At 41.6% G+C, this 16,339-nt stretch overlaps 1 protein-coding gene across 1 annotated transcript in view; it reads right to left on the bottom strand.

The window, feature by feature from the left end:
* LOC117510609 (ubiquitin-associated protein 2-like) overlaps positions 1–13,938 on the bottom strand; it is a 61,366-nt gene extending 47,428 nt beyond the window's left edge. Inside the window, exon 1 of the mRNA XM_034170403.1 lies at positions 13,841–13,938. The gene's annotated coding sequence lies outside the window, so the exon portion shown is untranslated. The remainder of the gene's footprint in view (positions 1–13,840) is intronic.
* Positions 13,939–16,339: the final 2,401 nt, after the last annotated feature.

Genomic DNA, 16,339 nt, shown 5'->3' with positions numbered 1-16,339 from the left:
TATACACACACACACACCACTATACACACACACACACACATATACTCAACAAAAATATAAACGCAACACTTTTGGTTTTGCTCCCATTTTGTATGAGATGAACTCAAAGATCTAAAACTTTTTCCACATACACAATATCACCATTTCCCTCAAATATTGTTCACAAACCAGTCTAAATCTGTGATAGTGAGCACTTCTCCTTTGCTGAGATAATCCATCCCACCTCACAGGTGTGCCATACAAAGATGCTGATTAGACACCATGATTAGTGCACAGGTGTGCCTTAGACTGCCCACAATAAAAGGCCACTCTGAAAGGTGCAGTTTTATCACACAGCACAATGCCACAGATGTCGTAAGATTTGAGGGAGCGTGCAATTGGTAAGCTGACAGCAGGAATGGCAACCAGAGCTGTTGCTCGTGTATTGAATGTTCATTTCTCTACCATAAGCCGTCTCCAAAGGCGTTTCAGAGAATTTGGCAGTACATCCAACCAGCCTCACAACCGCAGACCACGTGTAACCACACCAGCCCAGGACCTCCACATCCAGCATGTTCACCTCCAAGATCGTCTGAGACCAGCCACTCAGACAGCTGCTGAAACAATCGGTTTGCATAACCAAAGAATTTCTGCACAAACTGTCAGAAACCGTCTCAGGGAAGCTCATCTGCATGCTCGTCGTCCTCATCGGGGTCTCGACCTGACTCCATTTCGTCGTCGTAACCAACTTGAGTGGGCAAATGCTCACATTCGCTGGTGTTTGGCACGTTGGAGAGGTGTTCTCTTCACGGATGAATCCCGGTTCACACTGTCCAGGGCAGATGGCAGACAGCATGGGTGGCGTCGTGTGGGTGAACGGTTGTCTGATGTCAGTGTTGTGGATCGAGTGGCCCATGGTGGCGGTGGGGTTATGGTATGGGCAGGCATCTGTTATGGATGAAGAACACAGGTGCATTTTATTGATGGCTTTTTTTGAATGCACAGAGATACCGTGACGAGATCCTGAGGCCCATTGTTGTTCCATCCAAGAACATCACCTCATGTTGCAGCAGGATAATGCACGGCCCCATGTTGCAAGGATCTGTACACAATTCTTGGAAGCTGAAAATGTCCCAGTTCTTGCATGGCCGGCATACTCACCAGACATGTCACCCATTGAGCATGTTTGGGATGCTCTGGACCGGCGTATACGACAGCGTGTACCAGTTCCTGCCAATATCCAGCAACTTCACACAGCCATTGAAGAGGAGTGGACCAACATTCCACAGGCCACAATTGACAACCTGATCAACTCTATGCGAAGGAGATGTGTTGCACTGCATGAGGCAAATGAGATACTGACTGGTATCTCCCCCCCCCAATAAAACAAAACTGCACTTTTCAGAGTGGCCTTTTATTGTGGACAGTCTAAGGCACACCTGTGCACTAATCATGGTGTCTAATCAGCATCTTGATATGGCACACCTGTGAGGTGGGATGGATTATCTCAGCAAAGGAGAAGTGCTCACTATCACAGATTTAGACTGGTTTGTGAACAACATTTGAGGGAAATGGTGATATTGTGTATGTGGAAAAAGTTTTAGATCTTTGAGTTCATCGCATACAAAATGGGAGCAAAACCAAAAGTGTTGCGTTTATATTTTGTTGAGTGTATATACACACATATATATATATAATATATACATATATATATATATATATATATATATATATATATATATATATATATATATACACATACATCCATACATAGGTCTGTGAGAAAAGGTCTGTGAGAAAAGTATCGGACCTTTTTATTTTTTTCAAAAACCATATGGATTTGAATCACGTGTGATTGCATCAGCCAAGCTTGAACCTTCGTGCGCATGCGTGAGTTTTTTCGCGCCTATCGGTTGCGTCATTCGCCTGTGGGCAGGCTTTGTGTGAGCACTGGTCCACCCCTCTCGTCGTTTTTTTTCATTGTCAGAAGAATGTCTGAAGGACTGCCGTTTTGTTGCATTAAATTTTTTCAGAAACTCTGCCAGACAACCAACTGGAAACCATTTCGAAGATTCGGTTGGCTTTCGCTGAAAATTTTATGGACTTCAGAGAGATTAAGGATTGTTACTGCCGCTTTAAGGACGGACCACAGCGCCGGAGGGCGCGCCGCGCTCCGAGCGGCCATCGACAGGCTGAAAGGAGCTTATCATTTCCAAATTTAAAGGCTCTGTTGATGCAGGACGTCGTGTAACTAGCAGAGAAGTTTCATAAGAGGTTGGGATCAGCACTTTATCGGCACATTCCACTGTTAAAGGAGATTTTGTAATGAAAGACGTGCAGACGGATTCACGCGTCAGGACGCAGCTGCTCATGGCGCAGCGGGACAAAAAACACCTCCGTGTTGGAAACCATTCGTAAGATTCAGGCGGCTTTCGATCGCTTTTCAGTCGAGTGAGTATCAGAGAAATTGTTTAACAAAGGAGCCACAGAGTCCTAAGCCTTTGTGCACGCACCATTAAAATAAAAAAGGAGTTCATCGGGAGTTGCGTTATCTGAGTCGTTTCTATACGTTTCATGAAAAGCATCAGAAAACAGGGCGGCTGACTCAGTATTGAATGTGCGCAGCCGCCGCGCCGTGGCGCACAGACTGACCACGCTCCGAGACAACGCTACAGAGAATAAAACAGCAAAGTGTTCAGAGAAGTGGGTTTCACAAATCTCAATTACATTAGGATTAACACCGAAAGAGAGCACAATGTCCAAAATATGCCCCTTCTCGTGACTACAGCTTGACACAGACTGAGTCAAATTAAAAGAGTCAATCAAATCCAAGAAGTCTTTCACCATTGGCTTGGATTTGAAACAGATGTGGATATTAAAATCCCCAAGAATCAGAAAGTGATCGTAATTAAATGATAAGCTGGCCACAAAGTCAGTAAAGTCCTGAATTTAGTCTTTATTCGGCTTTGGAGGGCGATACACCAGTGCGCACAGGACTAGAGTATCAGAGCTTATCACAAAAGTCTGCAGTTCAAAGCTGGAAAACAGATCTGTCGGTACCTGCCGACAGATGTAGCTTTCTTTATATACAGTAGCTAGCCCACCGCCTCTGCCAGTCATCCGAGGCGTATTAAAGTAAAGGCATGCAGGGGGTAAAAGCTCGGAGAAAGGTGAAGACTCAGACTTGGAGCCAGGTCTCTGTGAGCAGCATTATATCCAGTTTGCGCGATGTAAAGAAATCTTTCAATAAAAATGTTTTGTTAGCTAACGATCTAGCATTCAACAGGCCAAAGCGTAATGACACAGTTTCACAGACCCGCGAGGAGCAGCGGCACAGCGGCCAGAGGGCGCCAAAATCCACCCCGCGGCGCTTCGCCCGGCGTTTGACCTGAGGTGCTGCAAGCGGCAGATGATGCAGGCTGGTGTCCAAACGCGCAGGGAACACGGGCTGGATCCACCATAATCCATACGATCTTCTAATTACTGGGAATCCAGGAGTCCTGAAGAGAGGGACAATTCCACGGATGAACCTCCAGTGAGCCTTAATTTTCACAAGGACACCTCCGCGGTTTCCCGCGCATTCTGGGTCGCTTCCTCCACATGAAGACAGGTGAGCGCAGCAGGTAAGCAGCTACAGAGCTCAAGGGAGGAGGGAGTCTGGATGTTTGGTCCCCAAAACTGTTCCGTAGAACCAGCTCGTGAGAAGTTTTTATATATATACATACATACATACATACATACATACATACATATATATATATATATATATATATATACACATACACATACACACATACATACATACATATACACATACACAAAAAGTAAGTCCCTTCGGCAGCTCCCTTGTTTGCACTCGGGGTCACCACAGCCACAGGAGAACTGTGGCAGGGGTGGGATTTGAACCCGGAACCTTATGGACTGAAACCAAGCGCATTAACCACTTGGCCACCCCCCCCTATACACACACACACACACATATATATATACATATATACACACACACAGTGAGGAAAATAAGTATTTGAACACCCTGCAATTTTGCAAGTTCTCCCACTTAGAAATCATGGAGGGGTCTGAAATTTTCATCTTGGGTGCATGTCCACTGTGAGAGACATAATCTAAAAAAACGGAACTCACTAGGGATGGATATCGAGAACCGGTTCCTTTCGGGTATCGTTAAGAAATGATTCAATCCACCGACATCAATAACCTTTTTACTTAACGATTCCCTTATCGGTCCTTCAGAGTGGCCGTTGTTTTGGGGGGTGTTTATCAGGAAAATTATAATTTCTCTACATTGATTACAGACCCTGCAGCGGGTGTGGAATCAACTTTTCTGCAGCGCGGCTTTGCTTTGAACCTTGAACCAATCGAAGCAGTGATTCGCAGATCGAAGCAGTGCTTCGATCATTGATTTGTTAATTTTTTCTTTCGCTTTCCCCCACTAAAACCCTAAAGAGCATATGGCTGTGAGTTTTATTTACCTTTTTTTTGTTAAACCAACCTGTTATGGTCTTCTGAAACAGTTGACAGATGTAGTTTATAACTTAAAAATGGGACAGATGCTAACACTTTAGCATATCTATGGCATTTTCAATGTTAAAGTTAGCATTAAGCAGTTGCAGCTGTCAAGCGTTTGTCGTAAAACAGTCAAATGTATTACAAATTGTAATATTTTAAGTTTATTTTTGTTTATATATTAATAATAGCAAGCACAACAATAACAGTAATAACTAATCTAATGATTATATACAATTTTAGAGGAAGAGACAAAAAGAACCTGAATAAAAACACAACAGAAAATATAAAACCAACTAACAATGAACTTACATAAATAAATAAATAAATACATACAGAAATAAATAAGTGTTTCCTGTGAACACCAAGCGACTCTTACACCTCCATTTCATCCCTCTTATTTAAGTTTAATGACTTTTTTTTTTTCGGTAAAACCATATTTTCAATGTGTTCATTTCTTCAGTGATTTCCTCCAGAACTATCTGCCAAGCTAAAAAACTGCTGCATCCTAGTAAGAGCAGAACACTACTGGAATGAATTTGAGTAAGGTTTTTTTTTTTTTCCCCCCCCTCACCAAAATGGATGCTGCACTCACTCCAGTTTATTGTCTGCAATAGTTCCAGATTGCATTTCACAGCTTCTAGAATTCAAACATTTTCGTGCATGTGGTGTTGGGGGGGTAATTTTGGGTTTCAGCTTTTTTTTGTTTTTCCACCACTTTCATCCCTGAATATGTGAAATCGTGAGTCACTTTTGTGCGGATTAAAGATACTAACTGGGACTCCTGTCTTGTTGCGAGAAAGAAACGAGAATCGTCCTCCGTTCTGTTCACACAGCTCCAAACGCTACGCAGCTCTCTACCAAGTCAAGTTAGAACGATAGAATCCAGTCAGAACTAATAACTTCAAAGTGAAACACCATTTTGTTTATTTTTATTTATGTCCAGAGATCAAGGATACAGTGACCAATTTCATATTTATTTACTTTAAGACTCAATGAAATACATAGAAAACCTGTAAAGCCTACTTTTAGTACAAAATTCACGAGGTATCGATAAGCAGAATCGATAATGGCATCGATAGATAAAATCTTATCAATACCCATCCCCAGAAATCACAATATATGATTTTTAAATAATTTATTTGTATGTTACTGCTGCAAATAAGTATTTGAACACCTCTGAAAATCAATGTTAATATTTGGTACAGTAGACTTTCTTTGCAATTACAGAGGTCAAACATTTCCTGTAGTTTTTCACCAGGTTTGCGCACACTGCAGCAGGGATTTTGGTCCACTCCTCTATACAGATCATCTCTAGATCTTTCAGGTTTGGAGTTTCAGCTCCCTCCAAAGATTTTCTATTGAGTTCAGGTCTGGAGACTGGCCAGGCCACTCCAGGACCTTGAAATGCTTCTTACAAGGCCCCCCTTAGTTGCCCTGGCTGTGTGTGTGGGGTCACCGTCATGCTGGAAGAGCCAGCCATGACCTATCTTCAATGCTCTTACTGAGGGAAGGAGGTTGTTTGCCAAAATCTCGCAATACATGACCCATCCACCCTCCCTTCAATATAGTGCAGTTGTCCTGTCCCCTTTACAGAAGAGAACCCCCAGAGTATGATGTTTCCACCCCCATGCTTCACGGTTGGGATGGTTTTCTTGGGGTTGTTCTCATCCTCTAAACATGGTAAGCGGAGTTGATTCCAAAAAGCTCTATTCTGGTCTCATCTGACCACATGACCTTCTCCCATGCCTCCTCTGGATCATCCAGATGGTCGCAGGTGAACTTCAAACGGGCCTGGACATGTGCTGGCTTGAGCAGGGGGGCCTTGCTGCGCTGCAGGATTTTAAACCATGACAGCATCATGTGTTACTAATGTAATCTTTGTGACTGTGGTCCCAGCTCTCTTCAGGTCATTGGCCAGGTCCTCCTGTGTAGTTCTGAGCTTTCTTAGAAGCATCCTTACCCCACAAAGTGATATCTTGCATGGAAACCCACACCGAGGGAGATTGACAGTCATCTTGTGTTTCTTTCGCTTTCTAAAAAATAATCCTAACAGCTGTTGTCTTCTACCAAGCTGCTTACCTGTTGTCCTGTAGTCCATCCCAGCCTTGTGCAGGTCTACAGTTTTGTCCCTGGTGTCCTTAGACAGCTCTTTGGTCTTCGCTATGGTGGACAGGTTGGACTGTGATTGATTGAGTGTGTGAACAGGTGTCTTTTATACAGGTAACAAGTTCAAACAGGTGCAATTAATACAGGTAAAGAGTGCAGAATAAGAGGGCTTCTTAAAGAAAAATTAACAGGTCTGTGTGAGCCAGAATTCTTGCTGACTGGCAGGTGTTCAAATACTTATTTGCAGCAGTAACATACAAATAAATTATTAAAAAAAAAAAAAAACAAACACTATCATACATTGTGATTTCCGGATTTTTTTTTTTTTTTTAGATTATGTCTCTCACAGTGGACATGCACCGAAGATGAAAACGTCAGACCCCTCCATGATTTCTAAGTGGGAGAACTTGCAAAATCGCAGGGTGTTCAAATACTTATTTTCCTCACTGTATGTGTATATATATATATACACACACACACACACACACACACACACACACACACACACACACACAGTGGAGGGGTCTGAAATTTTCATCTTAGGTGCAGTGTGAGAGACAATCTAAAAAAAAACAAAAAAAAAAAATCCGGAAATCACAATGTATGATTTTTTTAAAATAATTTATTTGTATGTTACTGCTGCAAATACGTTTTTCAACACCTGTGAAAATCAATGCTAATATTTGCTACAGTGGCATTTGTTAGCAATTACAGAGGTCAAACGTTTCCTATAGTTTTTCACCAGGTTTCCACACACTGCAGCAGGGATTTTGGCCCATTCCTCCACACAGATCTTCTCTAGATCAGCCAGGTTACTGGGCTGTCTCTGACAAAACACAGAGTTTGAGCTCCCTCCAAAGATTTTCTATTGGGTTTAGGTCTGGAGTCTGGCTAGGCCACTACAGAACCTTGATATGCTTCTTACGGAGCCACTCCTTGGTTATCCTGGCTGTGTGCTTCGGGTCATTGTCATGTTGGAAGACCCATCCACGACCCATCTTCAATGCTCTAACTGAGGGAAGGAGGTTGTTCCCAAAATCTCGCAATACATGGCCCTGGTCATCCTCTCCTTAATATAGTGTAGTCGTCCTGTCCCATGTGCAGAAACACACCCCCAAAGCATGATGCTTCCACCCCCATGCTTCACAATAGGGACGGTGTTTTGGGATGGTACTCGGCATTCTTCTTCCTCCAAACATGGCGAGTGGAATTAAGACCAAAAAGTTCTATTTTGGTCTCATTTGACCACATAACTTTCTCCCATGACTCCTCTGGATCATCCAAATGGTCATGGACAAACTTGAGACAGGCCTGGACGTGTGCTGATTTAAGCAGGGGAACCTTCCGTGCCATGCATGATTTTAACCCATGACGTCTTAGTGTATTACCAATAGTAACCTTGGAAACAGTGGTGCCAGCTCTTGTCAGGTCATTGACCAGCTCCTCCCGTGCAGTTCTGGGCTGATTCATCACCTTTCTTAGGATCATTGATACGCCACGAGGTGAGATCTCGCATTGAGCCCCAGTCCGAGGGAGATTGTCAGTCATGTTTAGCTCTATCCATTTTCTAATAATTGCTCCAACAGTTGATCTTTTTTCATCAAGCTGCTTGGCAACTGCCCCGTAGCCCTTTCCAGCCTTGTGGAGGTCTACAATTTTGTCTCTGGTGTCTTTTGACAGCTCTTTGGTCTTAGCCATGTTAGTAGTTGGAGTCTTGCTGATTGCATGGGGTGGACAGGTGTCTTTATGCAGCTAACGACCTCAAATAGGTGCTTCTACGAGGTCTGTCAATAGAGTATCGTACCTTTTTATTTTTTCTTTAAACTATATGGATTTGATTCACATGTTTTCACGTCAGACAAGCTTGAACCCTTGTGCGCATGCGTGAGTTTTTCCACGCCTGTCGGTGACGTCATTCGCCTGTGAGCACGCCTTGTGGAAGGAGTGGTCAAGCCCCCTCGTCGGATTTTCATTGTCAGGAAATGGCGGAATGATTTGGGGGTTTTTTTCCATCAGAATTTTTTCAGAAGCTGTTAGAGACTGGCACCTGGAAACCATTCGAAAAATTTATCTGGCTTTCGGTGAAAATTTTACGGGCTTCACAGAGAATGAGGTCTGTTAGTACAGCTTTAAGGACCCCTTTAGGGACGCTCAGCGCGCCGCGCTCCGAGCTGTGACGACGCGGCATAAGCCACCGGACCATTTCTAAACGGATGGCTCTGTGGATACGAGACCATCGTGTGCTCTTTCTCTGGTTATCACAAGAGCTGGACATCAGCCATTTTCCGGCAGATTTCACTTTTAACAAGAGATTTTGTCATGGAAAGCCGAGCGGAGGCTTCGCGCGCAAAGATCGATTCGCTGTGGAAGCGAGACAAATGAACACCTCCGTTTCGGTGTGTCAGAGGACAAGTTTGGACATGTCCAGCTCTCCACAATTTCACTGATACTTACTGGACTGGTAAGCACTGAAAGCTGAGATAGACATGTCCAAACTTGTCCTCTCGCGCATCGAAACGGAGATGTTCCTTTGTCTCGCTTCCAAAGCAAATCGGTCGTGACGCGCAAAGCCTCCGCGCAGCTTTCCATGACAAAATCTCTTGTTAAAAGTAAAATCTGCCGGAAAATGGCTGATGTCCAGCTCTTGTGATAACCAGAGAAAGAGCACACGACGGTCTCGTATCCACAGAGCCATGAGCTTAGAAATGGTCCGGTGGCTTGTGCCGCGTCGTCGCAGCTCGGAGCGTGGTGCGCCGAGCGTCCTTAAAGGGGTCCTTAAAGCTGTACTAACAGACCTTATTCTCTGTGAAGCCCGTAAAATTTTCACCAAAAGCCAGATAAACTTTTCGAATGGTTTCCAGGTGCCAGTCTCTAACAGCTTCTGAAAAAATTCTGATGGAAAAAAGTCCTTTTCATTCCGCCATTTCCAGACAATGAAAATCTGACAACGGGGCGGGACCACTCCTGCCCAAAGCATGCTCACAGGCGAATGACGTCACCGACAGGCGTGGAAAAACTCACGCATGCGCACGAGGGTTCAAGCTTGTCTCACGTGAAAACATATGAATCAAATCCATATAGTTTAAAAAAAAATAAAAAGGTATGATACTTTATGGACAGACCTCGTAATTTGGAATAATAAGTGGAGTGGAGGTGGACTTTTTAGAGGTGGACTAACAGGTCTTTGAGGGCCAGAATTTCTGCTGATTGGCAGGTGTTGAAATACTTATTTGCAGCAGTACCATGCAACTAAATTATTAAAAAAAAAAAAAAAAATCATACACTGCGATTTCCGGATTTGTTTTTTTTTTGGGATCATGTCTCTCACAGTGGACATGCAACTAAGATGAAAATTTCAAACCCCTCCACAATTTCTAAGTGGGAGAACTTGCAAAATCACAGGGTGTTCAAATACTTATTTTCCTCACTGTACATACATACATATACAAAATTTTTTATAAGTGGTATCTGCCTACACCCTTATGGCCACACAGGTACACTGTTAAGTTGTTCTTTTTATGGGTTTCTCTTATTGTTGAGCTGTGTGCCGAATAAATTCATTCATATGCAGGGTTCTAGCTAGGATAAAATTTTAGCGTAGTGGTAATGTCAATGGAGCGAAGCGACTGGGGGGTGCAGAAGAGGGAAAGCTTTTGAAAATTCAAGCTAAAATTGGCCATTTTAGGGGTACCCAAAGGGGAAAAGCCAGGTACGACAGCCCAAGTCCCTTCATCATGTCCAGAAGGCTGGGGAAGCTTGTTGAGTGGGCAATCTCATTCTGGGTTAGCCAGTACACGGACCTCAGTGAGGCAGTCGGAGTCCGTGGACATTTTTAAGTCAAGACTTAAAACCTATTTTTATTCTCTTTCTTATGAGTAGTTTTTATTTTGTTATGTTTTATTCTTTTACTTCCGTTTTTATTTAGGTATCTGAATGTTTTCTTTTTATTTATTTTAATTTTTTTATGTTGAACTGTTCTGTGTGAGGCACCTTGAGACGGGTTTTGTTGTAATTTGGTGCTTTATAAGCTGATTAATTTGAAATTGAACAACATTTTATTGAGTTTTAAAGTAAATAAATATGAAATTGGTTACTGGATCCTTAAACTCTGGACATATTAAACTCTACATGGTGGATCCTTGATCTCTGGACATAAACAGAAATAAAGTGTTAGTTTTTGTCAAAAGCATTTCCTTTCATACATTATTATTGGCATGAATGTCTTTCCATACCTATGAGCCGAGTACTTGCAGATGCACTGCAGGTCAGGTTTATAAAGAATGAAGCACGTCTCATTTTGGGAGGAAAAACATTTAGTCGATTGTTGTTTACTGTCTGTATTGCAACGTTTGTAAGAGGTGTCATTTTATTTAAAGCGGCGATTCGTTTTGAAGTTATTAATTCTGAGCGGACTCTATCTCAACAGAGAGCCACGCAGCGTTTGAAGCACGGAAGGGAGGACGATTCTCGTTTCTCGACTGCAAGACAACAGTCCCAGTTAGTGACTTTAATCCACACAAAAGTGACTCATGATATTTTAATGGCTTTCAGAGGGGTTAAGAAGCGGACTTACTGCTTCTGAAGAGCAGCGAATCAAAGAGCCACGAGCCACTGAATCGAAGCACTGCTTCGATTCACACTTCAAACTGGAGTCGCGGTGCAGAAACGGTTTATTACAGACGCTATATTAAAAATTGTAACGGTCCAAAATTATAGCGTTAATGGGCCGTAACGCAAGTATGCGCTAACTAGAACCCTGATATGTCTGAAGAGATTCTGCATCTCAGGATGCTACAGGTACGCGTAATGAAATCCATTTATTTTTTACATTTGTTCCTTTTCATGATAATGACAGTCGACATTATATTGAACCCTGTGACACTGATTGATACACAAGAACATGTACTGTCTGATAGAGAAAAACCTACTGGGTGAACTGCAATGTATTTCTCTAAAATATTTTCTTCTCAGTGTTTGATTTTTTGAGCTGATCAATCCTACTATCTGCATCAGCTGGTAGAAGAATCTACTCCCGTGTACGCTGACCAAATGTACACGCGCATCTGCAATGATTTAAAGATCACAAAAGATCAAAAATGTTGCCGAACAATGAGGAAGACTTTGAATTATTTGTGCCCGACCAGGCAAAGATCATTAAAATATTTATGTCTGAGCCTTTACTTTGGACAATGGCCAGTGTTTACTCTGAGTGAGGCACTATGAAATCTCACTGAGGGGGCCAACTCACATTTTTCTATGCAGAAAAACCCTGCAAAAGGAACCTTCCTCAAGCCTTCCCCAGTACACCACCAAGAAATTGTCTCATCTTACTGAAATATTCTTACTAAAACCAAAATCAAGATGGTGCCCATAGGAGCCATATCACCCTGCTCAGAGTGCCGCTTTCATTGGACTGACATCTCTGCTATCTTGCCATTGTGGGATAGCTCACGCCCACAGATTGAGCTCGCTGGACTACTTTTGCCACACTGCTCAGCGTGCCACTCTCGGTGGAGCAACAACTTTCTTTCAGTGCAACTTCTTGTTCTGACTTTAACACGAAGTTAACACCAATGTCTTCTCCAACTATAAATAGTAATCAAACCAATCCAATCGTATCTTTCTGAACACTTCTGCATCAAACTCCATCGTGTCAATGTTTACAATGCTCATAAACTTTAAGTTTCTTAAATATTTATTACGGCCACTCTTAAAACTTCAGTTATCTTTATAATTTTATTACAGGTAAAGATTAGAATGAATTATCAGGGAACTACTTTTTGCGCAGGAATTCATCAAGCACATTGGCCGTGGGCGCATACTAACACAGAATGCCCAGAAACTGGCTAGACGTTCAGCCAAAACGAGAGCGTTCACTTTTAGCTTGTCATAAGCTAAGTTAGTGGCGCTCGTGAGAGTGTGGAGCCATGCTGGCAGATGGACAAGCTCCATTTTCTAAGGGATCCTACCTCTAGCCTCCCCTCAAGTCACCACGAAGAAATGGTTTCAATGAGACAAGGTGTTCTTTAGTTATTGTGCAGAAACAAAAAATTTACATACAGTTCACCAGCCAGAGTGAAAACATAATCCTCCCCTGAACAAGCAGGGGCATAAAAAAATCTATTTCATATTTTCTCAGGTTGCATGCATTTAACGATAACTTTTGCTTGAGTATCTGAAATTCAGTGAAAGTCTGAAATTTACATAAAACCAGACAACTGTCAAATTAATTTTCACTGCAGTGTAACCAGACTCAATGTTTTCAACTGTGCAATCTAAGATTTAATCATCTGTTACCCCCACCACCGAGGTTAAATTTAGCCAGCCAAGAGGGGACTGTCCGGTGTCAGTTTACAATCCTTCCTTAGTCTCTCATACACAACACCATTGGTATGCAATAACTTTATACGTGGTGTGGCTCAAACTTTCCTTCAGCCCTGATATACACCAAAGTACAGCATTTTAAAACAAAGAAACCTAGCACACAAGGTCTATTTATCAAGACACTGTCGAGCAATATAAAGAACCTCAGCCTAACAGCAAGAGCATTTTGGAATTTAACTTAGAATTAAGACCATTTTAACTCATGAGGTGAGCACATTATATTAGTATTATTTCAGTTGCACAAAGGGAAACATGATCAACACTGATAGACGCTTGTTTGTCTGTTTCAAATGACCAAATGATTCACAAATTTTAATGGCAACACTTACAACCTGCTCGTAAACAATATTCTTAAAGGCAGGGCGAAAAGAGATCAGAAAAACCTGCCATAAGACGAGGACGTATCCTTTTGTGTAAACTAGCAAGGATGCTAACGCCAGTTTATTAAGTTAACCTCGGCGGCTAACATTAGCGGTATGAACTGACAGTAACTGGCGAAACATTCAAAACACTGCCTTTAATTCTGCTGCCTTTAATTTATACAACTTTGCTGATAAAATCTAATGCGAGCGGCGTCAGAATAAAGTTATTGGAGTTACAACCCCCACTTTATGAGAACCAACGACAGACTCGAGGAACACGCTAACGCTAACTGCCCATGCGTGTGAACGTCCACCCAAAGCAACACGCACAACTGCAGCTAACAGGCATGCGAACTCAGTTTCATTAAACCAACGGACCTCCCTCTCACAAGCAGCCACACAATCATAAACTATCAAACCAAACAGTTAAAAGAACTTTCCAACCCCGTATTATTAACATAACACTTCTCCACTCCTTATTTTACCTGCTAACACGCTTCGCTCAGCCAGCAGTGACGGATACTGTCACGTGACCAAACCGTAGAGCGTGGAACCACCAATGAAAACACGCCGAGGTTCGTCACATGACGATTTCATTTGACTCGATTTCGAAATCCAGTTTTCCTTTGATTGGATTTCCATCTGTACCAGATGCTCAAAACGCTTTACAATTATGCCTCACATTAACCCAATCCAATTTTCAAAATGGGAAATGGACTGCATTTATATAGCGCTTTTCCATCTGCATCAGAAGCTCAAAGAGCTTTACAATTATACCTCACATTCACCCATTCACACTCCAGACAGCCAGCAGAAGGCAAAACAAGTGCTTCATAAAACATTTTTTTTGCCATTTTTTTTTGTTACAAGCAGGCATCTATGCTGGATCAAGTCCTTATATAGTAAGGTTTCACATCAGGGGCGATGCCAAAAATAATTTAAAATTTTTTTTGGCCATGTTTAGGCCAAAAACCCCCATTTATTGGTCAAAAAAGGGTCTAAATTCAAAAGTGACCCAATCCTTTTGAGATGCATATCGAATTATCTGTCTCGACGAGTAGTGTCGAAAAATATATAGTTTGACCTATTTTTGACCTTGTGTTACATCACAATGACTGAAAATGTGGAAAGGTCAACGCACTTTTCATGAAGGGTCAAGTTCATAAAATCTGTTATGATGGTCTGATTTTGACAATTTTGGTATCTAATTATAGTGTTTATTGCATGAGGAAAACCAATAAGACAACTTTTATAGACCATTATGCCAGTCTTAGCTAAGAAAATACAATTATGTCAGATAAGATAGGTCTATTGATTAACTTTATCAAACTTCAAAAATGATAATGACATCAAAATGGACCATAATTGGCCTATTTTACATCAAGCACATTAATTATATATAAAAATTACATAGATTGAAGTATGTTTTTTGTGAATATGAAGAAAATAAGAATACAAAAGCAAAGATGACAAAGATATTTTAGAGTAAATTATGGCAAATTTATTAGCATCATTTTTTTATGATTCATTGGTTCCATTACACAACATAAACTTGATATTTCAAGTATCAGAACCATTCAAAATAAGTTCAGTACACCCAGTGACATGTTTTTGTTACATAAGTACCATAATGACAAATTTACTTACCTTAAAGGGACATTCCATAAAAAAAAAAAAAAAAAAAAAAAAAAACTGATTACGAGTTTACGACTCATATAATGGAAAAACAGAAATTAATATGATTTTTGGTCAAACTATGATTTGATGTGATTTGACATCATTTGAAGCATATTTGGGTGTATATAAAGGAAAATAGAGTACAAAAAAACAAACAAGGCATCTTAGGGCAGAAAATATCAACCATATTCCATCATATTTCAGATGAAGTCCTCGAATGAGCTTGACGCTCGACGCTTGCTTGAATATCAAAGCAAGTTTAATTCTGTTGAGAGATCGGTTTAAATTCATATCCTAACAGAAAATACAAATTTTCTTAGAATCACATTTTCTGATTGTTAACTTTACACTTCATGGGCTATAAATCAATATACCCATATTTTTTTTCATTCATTTAAAAGAAAAAGACAGAAAAGCAGAAATGAAATTTACAAGACTTTGAATGAAAAGGAGCAGAGAGAAGAACAAGTCTTATATTTTCTGCCCTTTTTTACAATACAATCTTTCAATTTTAAGTATCATTATTCAACATTATTAAACAGATTACATTTTTGACTTGTCACATACAACTGACTTATTTCATAATTTTAACCATCCCTAACAGGTTACATTTTAAACTTAAAACATTCTAGACATCACTAACAGATCACACCCTAGGCTTTGTCATAGCCCACTGACTTATTTCATAGTTTCATACTTACTTAATACATCTAATTTAATACGTCCATCCATCTATCCATTTTCTTCCACTTTATCCAGAGTCGGGTCACGGGGGCAGCAGCTCAAGCAAAGCCGCCCAGACCTCCCGATTCACACACACCTCCCCCAGCTCCTCCGGGGGAACCCCAAGGTGTTCCCAAGCCAGCCGAGAGATGTAGTCCCTCCAGCGTGTCCTGGGTCTTCCCTGGGGCCTCCTCCCAGTGGGACGTGCCCGGAAAACCTCTCCAGTGAGGCGTCCAGGGGGCATCCGGAAAAGATGCCCGAGCCACCTCAACTGACTCCTTTTGACGTGGAGGAGCAGCGACTCGACTCCGAGTTCCTCACCCTATCTCTAAGGGAGCACCCAGCCACCCTGTGGAGGAAACTCATCTCGGCCGCTTGTACTCGCGATCTCGTTGTTTCGGTCATGAGCCAAATCTCATGACCATAGGTAAGGATCGGAACGTAGATCGATCAGTAAATCGAGAGCATTGCCCCCCTACTCAGCTCTCTCTTCACCACGATGGTCCGATACAGCGACCGCATCACTGCAGATGCTGCACCGTAATTTAATAAAACGTAATTTAATACGTTTTTTAAATAATTTG

The sequence above is a fragment of the Thalassophryne amazonica genome, chromosome 5 (genome assembly GCF_902500255.1).
Source record: "Thalassophryne amazonica chromosome 5, fThaAma1.1, whole genome shotgun sequence".
Classification (NCBI taxonomy): Eukaryota; Metazoa; Chordata; class Actinopteri; order Batrachoidiformes; family Batrachoididae; genus Thalassophryne; species Thalassophryne amazonica.
The sequence above is the reverse complement of the archived record's forward strand: the minus strand, read 5'-3'. Positions and strand labels throughout refer to the sequence as shown.